Raw genomic sequence first — 16169 nt, 5'->3', positions numbered from 1 at the left:
CATTCTGTAAGTCAGTTTATGCTGCTTTAGTTCAATGCTAAAATATTGGAAAACTTTACATCATTTTTTGATAAAAATTTTTTTTTTAAATAAAGTTAAAAACTTTACAAAAATCAACCCTCTAATTCTTCAGATGATTTGTCGCACAGTGAATATTTTAAAATTCTTATTCAGAGTTACAAGAAAAGTCTCAATTAAAATATAAATAATGATTTTAAAAAACTAAGTTAGTTTTTCAAAAAAAATTAAGTGTTTTCGCTCGTTTAATGTTAATATATTTAAAAAAAGAATAATCGTATCAAAATAAATTCAAAACAAAATTAAAAATTATTTTCCTGAAATCTGAATACACGATAATCTGACTGATGCAGCGTAAAATGAATTTATTACATATTCTGAAGCAGTAGCTTTCCTAATGGAAATTCATTTAAAAAAAACACAAATGTTTAAGTTTTCTTTCTCATTTTAATGTTATTATTTTCACCCCCATCATACTCTAATTAAACAATCTTTCAGCCTGATATTAAACAATTTTGTTTAAAAGTAAACTTCAGTATTATTTTTTACCGCATTTTGTCATTTTTCTAAAAAAGAATTACTTCAGTTAGTAATTAAAAAAAATATTTATTTCGAATCGGTACACTACAAATCATACATTTTACTTTAGGCAAAATCAGTAAAATTAATTAATTATTTTTATGGTAACGAATTTTGGTAAGAAGCATAATTTTCAAATATGTACTACAAATAATTTATTCTGCAATATTTTTTACGAGCAAGTACATTTTTCTCAAATAAATTAGCTTAAACTGAAGTATTTTGCAAACAAAATTACTAACTTTTCCTCAATTACAATTTTTTTAATGATTTTTTTCATACAGTTTTAATAACTAGTTTAGAGTTATTTTCGATATTATCAAAAAGAAATTTTTTACACATGACCTTGGCTTTTCCATTGTTATATATAAATGACATAGTTTAATCACTGAATATTTTGGAGGCTAGGAGTTTAAATAAAAAGTTGATACAAAAATAAATAGTCATTAACAAAATGCTTAAAAATGTTTTTTTCTATTTATTAAATCCACAAGTTGGACTAAGTTACAAATATGTTGTATTTTTTTATTTTTTATTAATGGAATAAACGTAAAGCATTCGCGCAACAGCCCATTATAGGCCAAGAGGGTCATGGAGTCTAAAGTTCCATAAATTTGTGACTAACGGCCTGATTTAGACACCGTGGTTAGCACTGCTCACAGGCCTCTTTTTCTTCACTGATTAGCAGGCTCTCATCAATATGAAGCAAGACGGGCCTCAAGCCGACACTGAGTGTTGAACCTCAGTTCATCACAATAAGAGTTCAGTGCATTAACCACTGAACCATCGAGGCTCTGTTATTAATGTGATTATAAGTGTTCTACGAAACAATATCTTTACTCAAAAACATGAAATTAAATTAAATGTGAAGTCATTTTAATATTTTTTTTTATAAATTTTAAATACTGAGAATTTTAATTTAATTCACTTGTATTCGAAACATATTAATACACTTGCATTTCAAGCAATATTTTACTGCTATATTTAAAAACCTATACACCTCTTCAAATGCCGACCGCGACATCAATCACAATCTTCACCAGAAACATTATGATAAATTTGACTTTCTAAAAACAAAATACTCATATAACTTTTTTTTTCCATTGTCCATATTCAGTAATAAGTCTTTTATCTTTCAATCTATCGAACTAAAACTGAATTAATTTTTTTCTCTGCCAAATCGAAGATTCATTAAGTGCAAAGATATTTCCAGTACGATATTTCCTTGGGCAATGCTCCAAAAGAAAGTGATCGAGATCTGAGAGAGGAGAAGAACCACCCAAGTTAAAAAAGGAAATTTTCGGAAAAAGAAAATTGAAGAATAGCACGAATGCTTTGTTAGATCGATTACTTTATCAAAATTTAGGTGAATAGGTTTTGTAACAATTTTGCAAGGACATAAAAGGCGCAAAGGAAACACATTCGGTCAGTCGCATTTAGTAACAGATAAGTACTAGTCTGGTCAAGGTCTACAACCGTAATGTGTAATTTTAATGCATAAGAAGGGTAGTTTTATGGGTAACGGTAGTTTATACTTAACTAGAATTAAATTCAATTTTAATTAAATTATAATATTTAGTAAATTATAATATTTAGTAAAGTATAATATTTAGTAAATTATAATATTTAGTAAATTAAAATATTTAGTAAATTATAATTTTTAGTTATTTCACCTATTTATGCTAGTATTTACACATATCATGCGTTAATAAGCTATTGCAAATCAGTTTATTACTGTTGAGTCACAATAATATTATCGACTTGTTTAATTGAATTTAACTTTAAGCCTTACTCTTTAAAAAAATTTTAAAAATCTCACTAGGTTCAATAGGTATAATATTCCAATTTTCTACTAGATGTTCAATTTTCAGTAATTTTAAAGTTAGCACGTGTTACAATTAATTTTTTAATGGAGCATTTCTTAATGTAAGCAAATTGTTGTTTTTATTATTAGTAATTAAAGTAACACAATACTAAAAAAGACTGTAACAAATATAAATAATGATATAATCTGATATGTTATTACTAAATTTTAAAGAATATTTATATTAATTAGGATCACATTATTATTAATTACAAATTTATTACTTATTATTAATTATCACAATAATTAAAGTAAACCAATATTGTGATAAACCATTTCAAACTGGTTCTATTCTTTAATTTCACTGCTATAGCACACTTTATTAAGACCTCTTTTTCTTATAAGTATTTCGTCACATTCAAATAAAGGAGTGCTAACTTTGTGCTACAATAAAAATAGAACTAAAACAACATGAAAAAACACAAAAATGTCACATAATAGGGTTTATGGTAGTTCCGGTACTGCAATGAACATATAATTGATTGTTCATTGCAGCACCGGAACGTTACTTTTTAAAAATAACTAGTAAAAGTGCAAGTACTTAGAAGAAAAGTGACGAGTGAAAAGTAAAAAGTTTTGATTTTAAAAAGTAATCAGTAAAAGGTGTAAATAAAATTACAACTACAAAACAAAAAAAGCAACGATTTTAAAGTACATTTCGAGAAAATCAAAAATTTTAAGTAGCCTTATGATTCATTAAAAAATGTAAAAAAAAAGATAATTTTAATTTAAAAAGCATCAAATTTAAATTATACTTAATAACATTTTAAAATGCATGAAAATGCTACAAAATTCATTGAAATACTGAAAGCTAAAATTATTTAGGAATCAAAATTCAGTGCATGCATATAAAAGGAGTTTTATTTATTTTAAAACAACTAAATCTTTAGAAATTTTTGTTTTCATTTTCGAAATTTGTTGTTATAAAGTAATTTGTTGAGCAAATTTGAAAAATATTATATTTTTTGCTTTGAGATAAGTAAAAAAATAAAAAAATACAGGTAATCCTTTGAAATCCATTAAATCAAAAATTCTATCTCGTTCCAATAAAAGTTTTAAAAAAATGATTTTAGAATAATAAATAATGAAGATTTCTTAATTTGCGATATAGATATTCCGCAATGAATCCCTTCAACAAAAATTGAACATTTTTTTTTTGGATGGAAACAGAAATGATCAAGCAAGTCGGATGGTTGTTAGTTGAAATTTGCAGGCTGTTACACTGTGACTCTTTGCAGCCACATTCAAGCCAGATCTAAGAAAAGAAAAATAACTGTTTTCCTTAGAAAAAAGAATATATAAAACATCAAATTTATAAATTAAATAAATGCTTTCAAACATTTCGAAAAATAAAATTTTTTAGGAAAATTTTTTTAAAACAAAATTATAAAAAAGTAACGGTTTTTGTCGACATTCTTGTTACATGTACTTGTAATTTTCCCCCAAAAAATAACTAAAAAACAATTAAAAGTACTAAATTTGAAAGTGACGAAGTACATGCAAAAAGTACGAACTTTTACTTTTACGAAAGAAAAAGCTATGCTAAGTATGGCAATGAATCATATTCTTCAGTAAATTTTGAGTGATGCAAAAAGTGCGGGTGGTTGCTTTTAGCTACGGAGTTCCTGAGGTACAAGGCTCCCACCTCCAATATAATAACTGAGAGTCAAAAAAAGTAAGAGTGGAGATATTAATCTAATAATTTAAAAATTAATTAATTTAAAAGGTTTGGTGAAGATTGCCTAACTGGTATTTCCATCGTATAATCTGTCGAATTTATTAAAAAAAAAGGTTATTTACACGAAGTAAATGGAACAAAAAAGAAAAGTAAAGGCGGCTGTCACGCAATGAAAACTGCATTGTCCACTAGACGGATCATGGGTTAGAGTCCCTTTGCTGTCAGGCTAACCGTGGGGGATTTTCGTGGTCTTCTTCTCCATGTAACGCAAATGCGGGTTATTTACATCAAAAAAGTCCTTAACGAAGGAAAATTTCTCCCAAAACTTGATACAGGAGTTCCCTTGTCTTCTAAGTTGGGTTCAATATTACAAGGCGACGGATTTGAACATTAGTAGTAGCAAACCCAAAAATTAGGTCAGCTGTTCAATGACGGTTATAAGGAAATCATAAAGTTGGACGTGAAATTGCGGAGCCTTAAAATATACACATACATATATCAAAAAGGTGCATATTATGTTTTATTACAAGCATAAATAAAATAGATTCTATTTTAACTAAGTTTGAAAATTAAAATTTAAAATCAAAATGAAAAAGTTATACGATAAATATAACTGTTTGTCGACTGAAATATGCATAGAATCCTTAATCTGACCACGGAATCTACATAATTATCGTAACGCATCATTTGTAAACTGAAAATATGCGTATTTGTTAATAAAAAGTAGGGACTCCGGGTAGGTTATATAGATTCGGTGAGATCTAAATGTTTTATTTCATGTATGATTTTCTTCATGGTTATTTTACATTCTAAACTATGCATTTTTGCAAGTTGAAGTCTATAGTTTGTTTTATTTGGGGCGACTTTTTCTCAGAATGGAGGTATTTGACTTTAAATACAATATGTAATCGAATTTTGAAATTCGAATTTTGGAATTCTGAAATTCTGAATTTTGAAATTCTGAATTTTGAACTATCGAATTTTGAAATTCTGAATTTTCGAATTTTGAAATTCTGAATAAATGAATTCATAAAATAAAGTGATCACTTGAAATGAAACTTTTCTGTCTACAAAATATAGCTCCACGAATTTAATGAAGCACCAAGAAACAAAATCCTGTGCAGTACCATTTATTTAGCAAATATCGTTCCTCAATCACTGAGTCTTTTTTTTTTTTCTTCTTAAATGAATTTTTTGACTCAATAAAATGAAACTGGCAAACCTAAACAAGAAGGAGAATATTTGTCCATAGTAACAATTTAATACGATAATTATAAAATCTGAATTTCTAAAATGGAAATAAATGAATAAATAAATAAAATTAAGTGATAGTTCTACACCCTATTTTCCATGCAACACGCACCCCGGATACTCTATACAAAATTTTATCTTTTATGCTTTCACATCTCTTTGAACATCAGAATTAGAAACAGATCGGAAAAGAACTAATTTTAAGTTCCGTAGGATTCCGCATAGAAGTTTGAAGTAAATTAGATTCTAAATTAATCTGACAATACATCTAAAAATATTAACTGAATTTAATTAATTGTAATTAATGAATTGTAATGAAACTAAATAAATGAAAGAGATTGAATTGAATAGGTAGTTCAATCGTAACATTTAACATCTTATCATTTTAACGAAAGTACAAATAAATTAGTTTTTAAAGTGTTTCATCACACGACACGAAGTTTCTCTAAATACTAAAACACTCATAAGATTCTTTACAGAAAGAAAATGAAAGCTTTCCTGTCTACGAAACTTGGCGCCAAGAGTTTACAAAAAGAAAACCTGAGACACAGAATCCTATGCAGGACAATTTACTTAACAAAAATCGCTCCACAATCATTAACTGGGTCTTTTTAAGAGTTTCGGCAAGGGTTGTGTCCAGTGACTATCAATAGGCGTTGTCGTGCGTGACTTGACCGTTGCCAGGCTTACTCCCCCACTTCTCCCCCTTTTTCTTCTGCACACCGCCGGTACAGGTGCAGTTAGAAGAGACGGCGCCGACAGTTGGAAAAGTTCTTTCGAATTCCTAAGTGCCAGGCTATCTCGAAACTATCCTCTGAATTTCCAATTTGTTCGATTCCTGAACCTGAAAAAGAGGAAAAGGATTGAGGAAAATGGTGAGACGTTGATGGAGTAATTTTATCTGGAGAGATTTTGAAGAAAGAAAAATAATTTGATAAAGCTAAGTTTATTGTTTAGTTTTAAAGAAAACTAATTATGCAAATGAAAGCTTTGGCGAATTTACCGTAACTATACGGTATCTGCATTGCGAAAATGGAATGTCTTCATTGTGCTATTGGATTTGTTGATTAAGTATTTGAATATGCTTAATTTTACAGGTATTCATATGGAAATCATGCGAAAGCAAAGTTCTATAGAAATTCCTTTAAAATGTTTTCATGATAAATTTCTTATGAATTTGCCTATATGGGCGGATGAATCCCTGAAGTGATTTTGTCAATATATCTTTATTGAAAGATAAATAAATGAAGTAGGATATTGTAATTATGAAAAAATGACTTGATTATTCTTCAAGCAAAGATATTTTATAATGGTAAAGATATTCGACATCTTGATTTATGTGTGATTCATCTAGGAATGATTCATTTAGGAATGATTCAACTATAGAAACTATTTTTGAGTACGTTGCATTCGTATTTCGCAAAAATGGCAGAATAGTTTATTATTTCTTTATAGATAATACTTGAATCTATAAGTGAAAAAAATATCAACTTGTTTTAAAAACTGGTTTATGTAATTTTGTGCATTTTAGTGAAGTAACACTTATATATATTTTTTTCCTTTTCATAATTTTTGAACCAAAATTTTAATAAATTTTATTTTTAATCTTTTTCATCTCAAAATTAGCTTTTGAAGCAATTTATTCTATAACCATTTTAAATTATTTATTTCAAGTTAAAAAATATTATTTTCATTCCTGGGTATTATTAAACATATTCTTCGTTGAAAATTAATATTCACGTAAAGTTATTTTTACGCTGTACAAAACATATCAGTTAAGTAAGTTTTTGTTGTAAAACAAAAGCTTTTCTCAAACGAAAAATTATTATCATTAGTTAATATTTTTATGTTTAAGAATAAATTACTGCAATATTAGGCACATAGTCTCGTGCACAAGCGAGATTCTTTGTTGCCGTCTTGCTAATTTGCTACCTCTGATTTAAGTAAGCACTTGACCTCGTACGCTTACGAGCTTCATTGTTGCAATCTTAATCTTGAACAAAATTAAAAATAACGTTTCTAGAAAGCTTAATTAATCATATATTTTAACAAAATCAGATTAGACCCAAATTCTAAAACCAAAAAAGAAACATTTGTGTTAAACTCAACTTTTAAATAACTAAATTAGCGTATCTATAAAAATAACATTCTGACGCGTCGAAATTAAAGAGAACATTTATCTAGTATTCGCCCACAAAATTCTTCGCATCGTTCTTTGAATTTGAGTACATTTTTTCTTCTGTAAAAGCACTTGACTCGTATAACTACGAGCTTCATTGTCGCTTTAATTAAAATTTGCTGTTCTAATTCTTAAAAAAAGCACCTGACCTCGTATTGCTACGAGACTCACTGTTGCTTGAATGTATAAACTTCTGCCAATTAATAACAAAAAACATTAAAAAAGCATTGAAGTTGGAACACGTCTTTTAAAAACGCTCTTGATTTACATAATTACATCATTTTAAATTACAGTGAGCAAGAGGCATATCATAAACAAATATAATAAATTCTGAATTAATTTATAATAATTTTTAAATATATAACTTAAATATGTAATTTAAATACATACTACACCATATGAACTGCTTGTAAAGGAATTCCATTGAACGACACCCAACGTTTTAAATAATACTCTCAAAGTTAAAATGCTTTTAGAATAAATTGTTAATTTTGCTTCGTACAATCTACCTAAAGTGTCAGTTTCGTAACAAAATTAAATAATAAATCAGTTTTTGAAACAATTGCTCACATATTAAAATCACTTAAAGACAACCATAACACGAAATGCAATCAATACTTTAAAAAGTTAGAATTGTTATAAATTGACACCAGCAATGGCAACAAAAGAACGCTTCAAAAGAATTTTTGTGTACTGCATCAGAAAAACATTAAATTTTTCCGGCCTTCTTCTTAAAAGTTGAGATATAATATTGCTATCACCACATCAGCTCTGCTGCTTTCTGCTTCTATTAGAACAGCGTGCTTTTTTCAGCTATTAAAAAATATCTTGTAAGACGGTGCAGAATTATGGGGATATACTAATTGACTTGTAAAATATATTGACTGCTGTACAAAGCAAGATGTCAATGAACGGTTTGGATTCAACTAAAAGAAACGCCATTCCTTACAGGTAAGGACTTAATAATAGATATTTATCAAGTATGTCTATCTGTGTTAAAAAACTTTATCAGATTCTTTATGATTGTTAGAAAGCATTTTCACTATTAGAATCAAAAGAATGAATAGAAAAAAAGTAAACATTGCACAAAATTTTCTAATTAAATATTTTTTGACCAATTGTGTTATAATTTTACCCCACATATTTTTAATATGTTTGATTTTGGCAAATTTGGCATACGTTTGATCTATCATGCAGAATAAGATTTGCTATAATTTACTATAATATTTTACCATAATTATAAGTCTGTACTACAATTTACAACTTGCAATGCATATATTAAATAGCAATACCCATGAGCAGTTAGTTACAAATTTAATTTTTCCCATGTTTTACAAACCCTGTTAATAGAATTTTAAGAGTAGAGCTACGTTTCATTTAAAAAGTTACAAAAAGTGATTAAATTTGATTTATTATTTCTGCGCTTATTTTCTATTTGTTGATTTAATAATCCTTTGCAAAATTACAAGTATAATAACAGAAAGAAAACAAAATTTTACAAAACTTTTATAATTTTTTTTCTTTTCTTCCTATACAGAAGGAAAAAAAGTTATAAAATTAACTTACTGTATGGTAATGACATTTCTCGTAAAAGAACAACAACATAAATCTGGTAATAAAAACTAACACACAGTATTTAAACCATTCATTTGGTAATTTCTCCGCTCGCATTGTAAAGGTTCTACAGAAATTCTTGTTTTCGAGATTATAATTCTTATTACCACACATTTAGCAAATATATACAGAACTGAAAACTAAATTTAACCTGAATAAATTGTTTGTATGCTGAGGTATGGTGATAAAACAACAATATTTTATCACCTGTTACAAAAACCAAATTCCATTGTTTATTCCATCCAAAGAGTCTCGAAAAAAATTTTTTTTTACGTTTTCAGCGTTCTCATAGAGCCAGAAATACGATACATTTTACCATATTCTGGTAGTTTTCAGCATGCTTTTTTTCTCGGTGTACCTTTAGTAGTTTTTGCAGTTATAAATTAAGCAGTTTATAGTCGAAAATAAAATAGAAATTATTATTATACTTCATTTTTTGCAATATCATTTCATTTTTCATTCATTATTTTATGGTAAAATGCATTTCTGACACGATAAACTATTACCCTTTTCAAAACGAATAAATTTTTATTAAGGTTCAATTATTTACCTTTTAAAGCTAAGTCTTAGTAGCTGGCTTTCATAATAAAAATGTAAAGCGTGTTAGAATAATAACTTCTATATTCCTATATTAAAAAAATTATAAAAGTAGCTTGCATGTTTAGATATAAATGCCAGTTAATATTTAAAAAATTAGGATAAATTTTTCTTTGTACAAACCAACAAATCACTTCATTTAACTTAGTTTATGGGATACAGTTATTAATAAAATCTAATCTAAGTAACACGAAAAAAAAATTAAATATTGTAGCAAAACGGTAAATATTAGTCTTTAACGTCAAAAAACACCTTAAAAAATTACAGGCCCCAATACTATTAACAGAGTTTAGTAATTGTTCTTGGGCTAATTGGTGATAGGATTAGTAATATTCGTATTAGTGTGTAGGATTTTGCAATTGATTATTGGTGGACTTTTCTTTAGAACTATTCTCATAATTCTTAGGGACAATCTCCCAAAATAATAAATAACGTTGTTTTGAACCCAAACCCAGCTATTAATAGTATTGCTCTCTTGTAGCATAGAAGCTTCTGTATGTTTTCTATTTTTATCTAATTATTTTTCTTTGTATTTCTCACTCGGAAACCGAAGTACTACCTGTTTCATATATCGTTACAAATATACGAGGGAGCTGAACAATAATTAAATTAAAATTTGCTGCTAAGTTAATATGATACCAATAATTAATAATTAAGTTGAACCACATAGTGAATGATGGTTGAGATTAACCATAGTGAGTTGAACCACATAGTTTCAATGAGTTTTTCTTATACTTTATTACATCATACTATGATTCAGTTTGTACAAAAACGTCTCATCTTATTACGGTTGCAGCGGATTTTAACAATAATGCGAATCAAGTAATCGGTATTATGATACAACTTTAAATCCATTTTTATAACAGAATAGTATATCTAATCTATATTAGGTTGGGTATTTAAATTATAAATATTTATGAAGAAACATACTTAAGCTTATTTAGGCAATTTTTCATTTTATTCTGTTCACCAAAAGGTATAAACACTGCGCCGCAACAGTTCTCTATAATTTGAAATGTTTTTCTTTGCTTGAAAATTATAATTGATAATATTCAATGTAATAAAATTATTCGAATTAATGAGACAATTATTATGCTTAAAAATTACATTATTTCAATGCTATAGTCTATTGTACAAAGAACACTGTCGTTTGTCTTGTAGTTTTTAGTAAACGAAGGTAACTTGTTCCCAATGAAATTATTAGTATGTTAAAGAACTACTAAGTGACCTGGTTCGTAGTGTAGGAACTTTTTGCACCGTTCAAACCATTTCGTAATGTGATATCGTTTTTCTGATTCTTTGGATACTAATATATTTTATTCTAGCCTTTATGTATAGGAGCACACTTTTAAAAATTAAATTTCTATGAATATGCGGCATATCATTTATTCATACGATATTTGTCAAAATTTCAGTATTTGAGACAACAGATTTGAATCCCTAATCCTATATTGATGTAGTAGAATACATATTACTAAAGGAAAGGGAAAAAATATGAAGAAAAAAAAACATAGCGAAAAAGAGAGGTAGTATTTTATAGTTGAAACAAAATGTAGGTGAATTTTATGCAATATTTTATTTAACAGACAAAGCAAAAATATGGGCAGTTCTGAAAATTTATAAAATTTAGCTACATACAACTGACTTGTGCAACAGCATTACTGGCCGCTCTCCTTTGAATCTTTTATTGTGTAGTTTCATGAAAACCTCCCTCCTGTTTGTTATGTTACCTAAAAAGCATACTTAAAATCTAGAGGGTTTACATGAAGGGTTCGATTTTCCTTTTTATTATATGCTCAGCTTATAGCTCACTTTGTTTTAATTCTCCATTGACAATGTTCAATTCCGTAACCTTGTGATTTTGATCCCACTCTGGAAGACAAGGGAACTTTTGGATTAAGTGCTGGAAAAAATTTACCTTCGCGGAGGACTTTTTGATGGAACTAACCTGCGTTTGCGTTACATGGAAAGGAAAACCTCCGAAGGTTAGCTTGGCGGTAAGGGGACTCTAGCCAATGATCCTTCTACCACTGAGGATATTTTAAGTCAGCACAGTTGTTGGTACAAGCGACCAGCTATCACAGAGATTCGAACCCGATTCACTTCGTTTCGAGGCTAGCGCTCTATCCCCTGAGCCACCACGTCTCCTTTGAAACTAATTATTACTTGAAACTAATTACTAATTCTTTTTCCAATAATTTGCTATGACGTAAATTTGTCTTTTTTTTCTTCTTCTTTCTTTTAAAACGCTGATATAAAAAAATACCTAAACTTATAAATCAATCTTAAGATCTAATCACAACTGCATGTCGAAAGCTATTTTGAATTAGAATCTCATAATTATTCAATATCAAAAAAGTGGAATTGTCTCTTTTTAAATTTTCGAATTTTGAAGAAGTCTTTTGGTCTTTACCAAAAATGCTAACCATGTTGCCAACGGGAGAAAAGATATTTCATCAGTTTTATGATTACATACATACAAACGTATTACATAATGCAGAAATTGTTTCTGGGGAACATGATTTTTAATGCTGAAGAACTTGTTGCCTTATTATATTAATTCACTTTGTAATCATTAGTTTAGAATCGGAAAATTACCAACTAGTCATCGCTGACGTGCAATTCTTGAGTAAGCGGTGATCACTCACTGGCATGGAAAAATTCCAAATGAAAATCTTTTTGCTGTCACCAAATATTTTTCGCACCACCAAGCAACAAAATTGTAAGCATTAAATATTAACTAAATCTTGTCACCGAATGGGTGGGGGGGGGGGGGAGAGAAAATCTTCCAATCGAACAGCTGAAAATGGGTTCCGTTCCACACTGATGGTTATTCAATTTCCTTACTTTATTTTATCATCAGAAAGCAGATGTTTTCTTTCATCTCCAAAATCAAATATTCCGACAAACAGTATTATTTTTCTTTATTTTTTCAGTGGAAGAAAAAGAGCATAACTCCGAACGCAGTGCATCCCAGGAAATTGTATTGCAGCACTTCTGTTATGTAATTCATTTTGTTATTTGCTTTGACTTTGTTACGTAATGCGTTTCGTTATTTTCGTTGATTTTATTATTACTATTTTTATTTCATTATAGTACGGAAAATATCAGAACTTTTTTTTTAATTTTCTGGTTATTTGTTGTGATGTAATACTAAACAAATAAAAGGGGATAATGGGAAAACATCTATGTAATATAATTAGAAAATAACATGATTAAACCTCTCTTACCAGAGATCTCGTATACGGTTTAATATATTAAGTTTCAGACTATCTTATGTGTTTGATGGAATTAACTGATGGAATTAAAGATGACTGGAAAAAAGTTTAATTTAACTTTAGCTTAATATTATGTTTAATTAAAATTAAATTTAGTGTTATTTGTTAGAAGAAGCTTATAAAATTAAACTTAAAATAAAGTTTAAGTCTAATAATCAACACTCATAGAAGATTTAAAAGCATCCAAATTTAACAATTTTAAAAAACATTAAGTATATATATTTTCAGTTGCGCTAGGGGACTAATTTTTTGTTGCATTTATGCGGCAAACATTAACGATCATGCCTAATTAGGGTGTGAGGATTTCAAATCCGAAAATATTTTAGCTGCTTAAGCTATAAATTTTTTTAAATTATATATTGAGCTGCGATGGCTTAGGGGATAGAGCATTCGTCTTCCAATGAGGTGAACCGGGTTCGAATCCCAGTCAATACGAATTCCTCATCCGCCTTGCACCGACCACTGTGCTGACGTGGAATATCCTCAGTGGTAGACGGATCATGGATTAGAGTCCCCTTGCCGTCAAGCTAACCGCGGGAGGATCTCGTGGTCATCCTCTCAATGTAACGCAAATGTGGTTTAGCTCCATCAAAGAGTCCTCCACAAAGGCAACTTTCTCCCAATACTCGATCCAGAAGTTCCCTTGTCTTCTGGATTGGGATCAAAACTTCAAGGCTACGGAGTTGAACATTAGTAGTTGTAAACCCATTAAGACCATAACGGCTGTTCAACGACGGTTATAAAACAATAAAATAAAATGGCATTTTAAGCGTTTTTTTTAGAATGTACAAGTTTAAAAACATTATGTATAACAAGGAGTCACGTAAATGTTTCGACAAACTTTTAGGGGACTAGGATCACATTTCAAGATTAAAAATGTCCCGGAAATGTCGTTATATGCCACTTGGGGTAATTTCTTTTTATGAACTATTTCTTTGTGTGCTTCTGAACAACTCATAGTAGAGAATCGCCCCTAGCAGTTTGTATGACCACAATCCCGTACCCCTAAGGATTCCTTGCAATTTTAATATTGATGATCTGCTGTAACTCCCGTAGAAGTTTCTGGCAACATTTACGTCAGCCCTGTTACGCATAACGTCTTTAAACTTGTATATTTAAACAAAAAAAAATGCTAAAAATAGGCTAAAAATGCTTGGAGATAGAAGCTGATTGCAGATTTGAAATTAGAGATAAAAATTATCTATGATCCATTAAGTGTATCTATCTGTCCTCTAAAATTGTTTATTGTCCTGTAAGATATTTTTAAATACATGATCTGGAAAAAAAACAACCATCTTATATGAAAATCAGACAAAGAAATTAACATCTTGACTCTAAATTAGTCATAGTATGCAGTTCAAATACATGAAAAAGATGCGTTGTTTTTGATACGTAGTTTAAAATGTCACAAAATTTTTTACATGGTAAATATACTTAATAGTAACTACCACATACATATTTAAAGTGTTTATATATACTGTTGGAAATTGTGGAACAAATTGAACCATGCTATTGTGTTACAACTTGCTGTTAACTTAATTTGCTATGAAGTCAAACAATATTATATCACTTCGGAAATACAGTTCGGTTTAACGATATATCAAGGTTGATGTAAATTGGCACAGTATTATGGTTCGTGGGACCATTATTGTGGTTTAATGTTGAAACTTTATTCAAAGAAATTATTTTACTTTAAAGTTAAAAACTTTTTTTATATTTTATTACATACTACAAATAACGTAGAAAAAAAATTCTGGTAAAATTACAGTACGTATGGTAATGACATTTTTGGTTTAAAAACATTATAATTATGGCAATATAATCCAAAACATAAGGTATTTAAACTATTCCTTTGGTAATTTTACCGCTCATATGGTAAACGTTTTAGCAAGAATTCTGGTTTTCAAAACCATAATCCTTATTACCATATATCTAGCAAGAAATACAAAATTAAAAAGTAAATTTAACAGAATAAATGATTTGCTTTTTAAATGCTGTAAAGTATCATGATAAAAATACAAAATTTTATTACATTTACCAAATTTTGCCACACATATTAAGTCACTATTTTATTGTTAATTTCAATAAAATCATTACCAAAGCGCTTCCGTAAACGTTGCCCAGATTTTGATGTTCCCATAGAGCCACATTGCAAAAAATCTGGGTCAAATTGCGGTAAAAAATACCTGCACTTTGGATGCATCATTCGTAAAATCGATTTTACCGTAAAGTTCGTTTTTAGCATAAAAAATTAGAACGTAATTTTTACTACAATTTTTATTTAATTGAAATAATTCAGTGATTTCACAGTAATTATCGCTAACATCTCCGATCCATTACGGTAACATCTCCTGATAAAAATGGATTTCACCATAAAAAGTACCGGCATCCAGAGTACTGGTATTCAGGGAGCGCAATTTGATCCAGATTTTTTTTTTATATTGCGGAAAACAGTAAATTTCAACATATTCTGGTAATTTTCAACATATTTTTTTTCCTCATTGGAGATTTTATCTTCTTAAATCTTTTAAAGCCTTGCATCGATCATTAAAAAGATTGATCTTATTTAATTCTCTAAAACTCCCTCCTTCGGAAAAAAAAGAATTCTAATTTTCTGAAAACAAATGTTCTAGTATTCATTCCTCAAAAACAGTGATTCCAATAATTTTACCTGACATTTTTTTTGACAGTGTTGAAAGAAAAAGAACATTCTACACTTTATTGCAGTGATCCAGGTTTTGGATAACGGGTAATCATTTCTAAAGTAGATTCTTGTTACATCGAGAAGGGAATATATATTTCTTTAAAATTAGTATCATTTAACATTCAGTGCAACCATTTTTTTTGTGCTTGGTTCAATGCCAGATTTGTATTGTTGTCGTGGCAACGATTTGCGTAAACAGAACGCACATCAGAGCTTTGTGTCTACCAGCGTTCTTGCAGGAATACGTAATTTCAAAACTATGCAGAGGAATTTCCATATTTACTCTTATTGAATATTTCGAAATTAGTTAATGCTCTGGAGTCTTTCCATTTTTAAGTTGTGGTTTATTTTTAATTTTACTTATAGTTTAGCTATGAAAATTATTTAGCTAAAATAATAATTATCTA

General features: G+C 28.8%; 1 protein-coding gene across 1 annotated transcript in view; it reads left to right on the top strand.

Moving 5' to 3' along the window:
* The first annotated feature begins 8374 nt into the window (after window positions 1-8374).
* The window catches only part of LOC107445685 (potassium voltage-gated channel protein Shaker), a 251557-nt gene continuing 243762 nt past the window's right edge, over window positions 8375-16169 (top strand). The window contains exon 1 of the transcript XR_015434608.1: window positions 8375-8520. The gene's annotated coding sequence lies outside the window, so the exon portion shown is untranslated. The remainder of the gene's footprint in view (window positions 8521-16169) is intronic.

Source organism: Parasteatoda tepidariorum, chromosome 6 (assembly GCF_982258835.1).
Source record: "Parasteatoda tepidariorum strain Cologne lab strain chromosome 6, Ptep-v5.0, whole genome shotgun sequence".
NCBI lineage: Eukaryota > Metazoa > Arthropoda > Arachnida > Araneae > Theridiidae > Parasteatoda > Parasteatoda tepidariorum.
The sequence above is the reverse complement of the archived record's forward strand: the minus strand, read 5'-3'. Positions and strand labels throughout refer to the sequence as shown.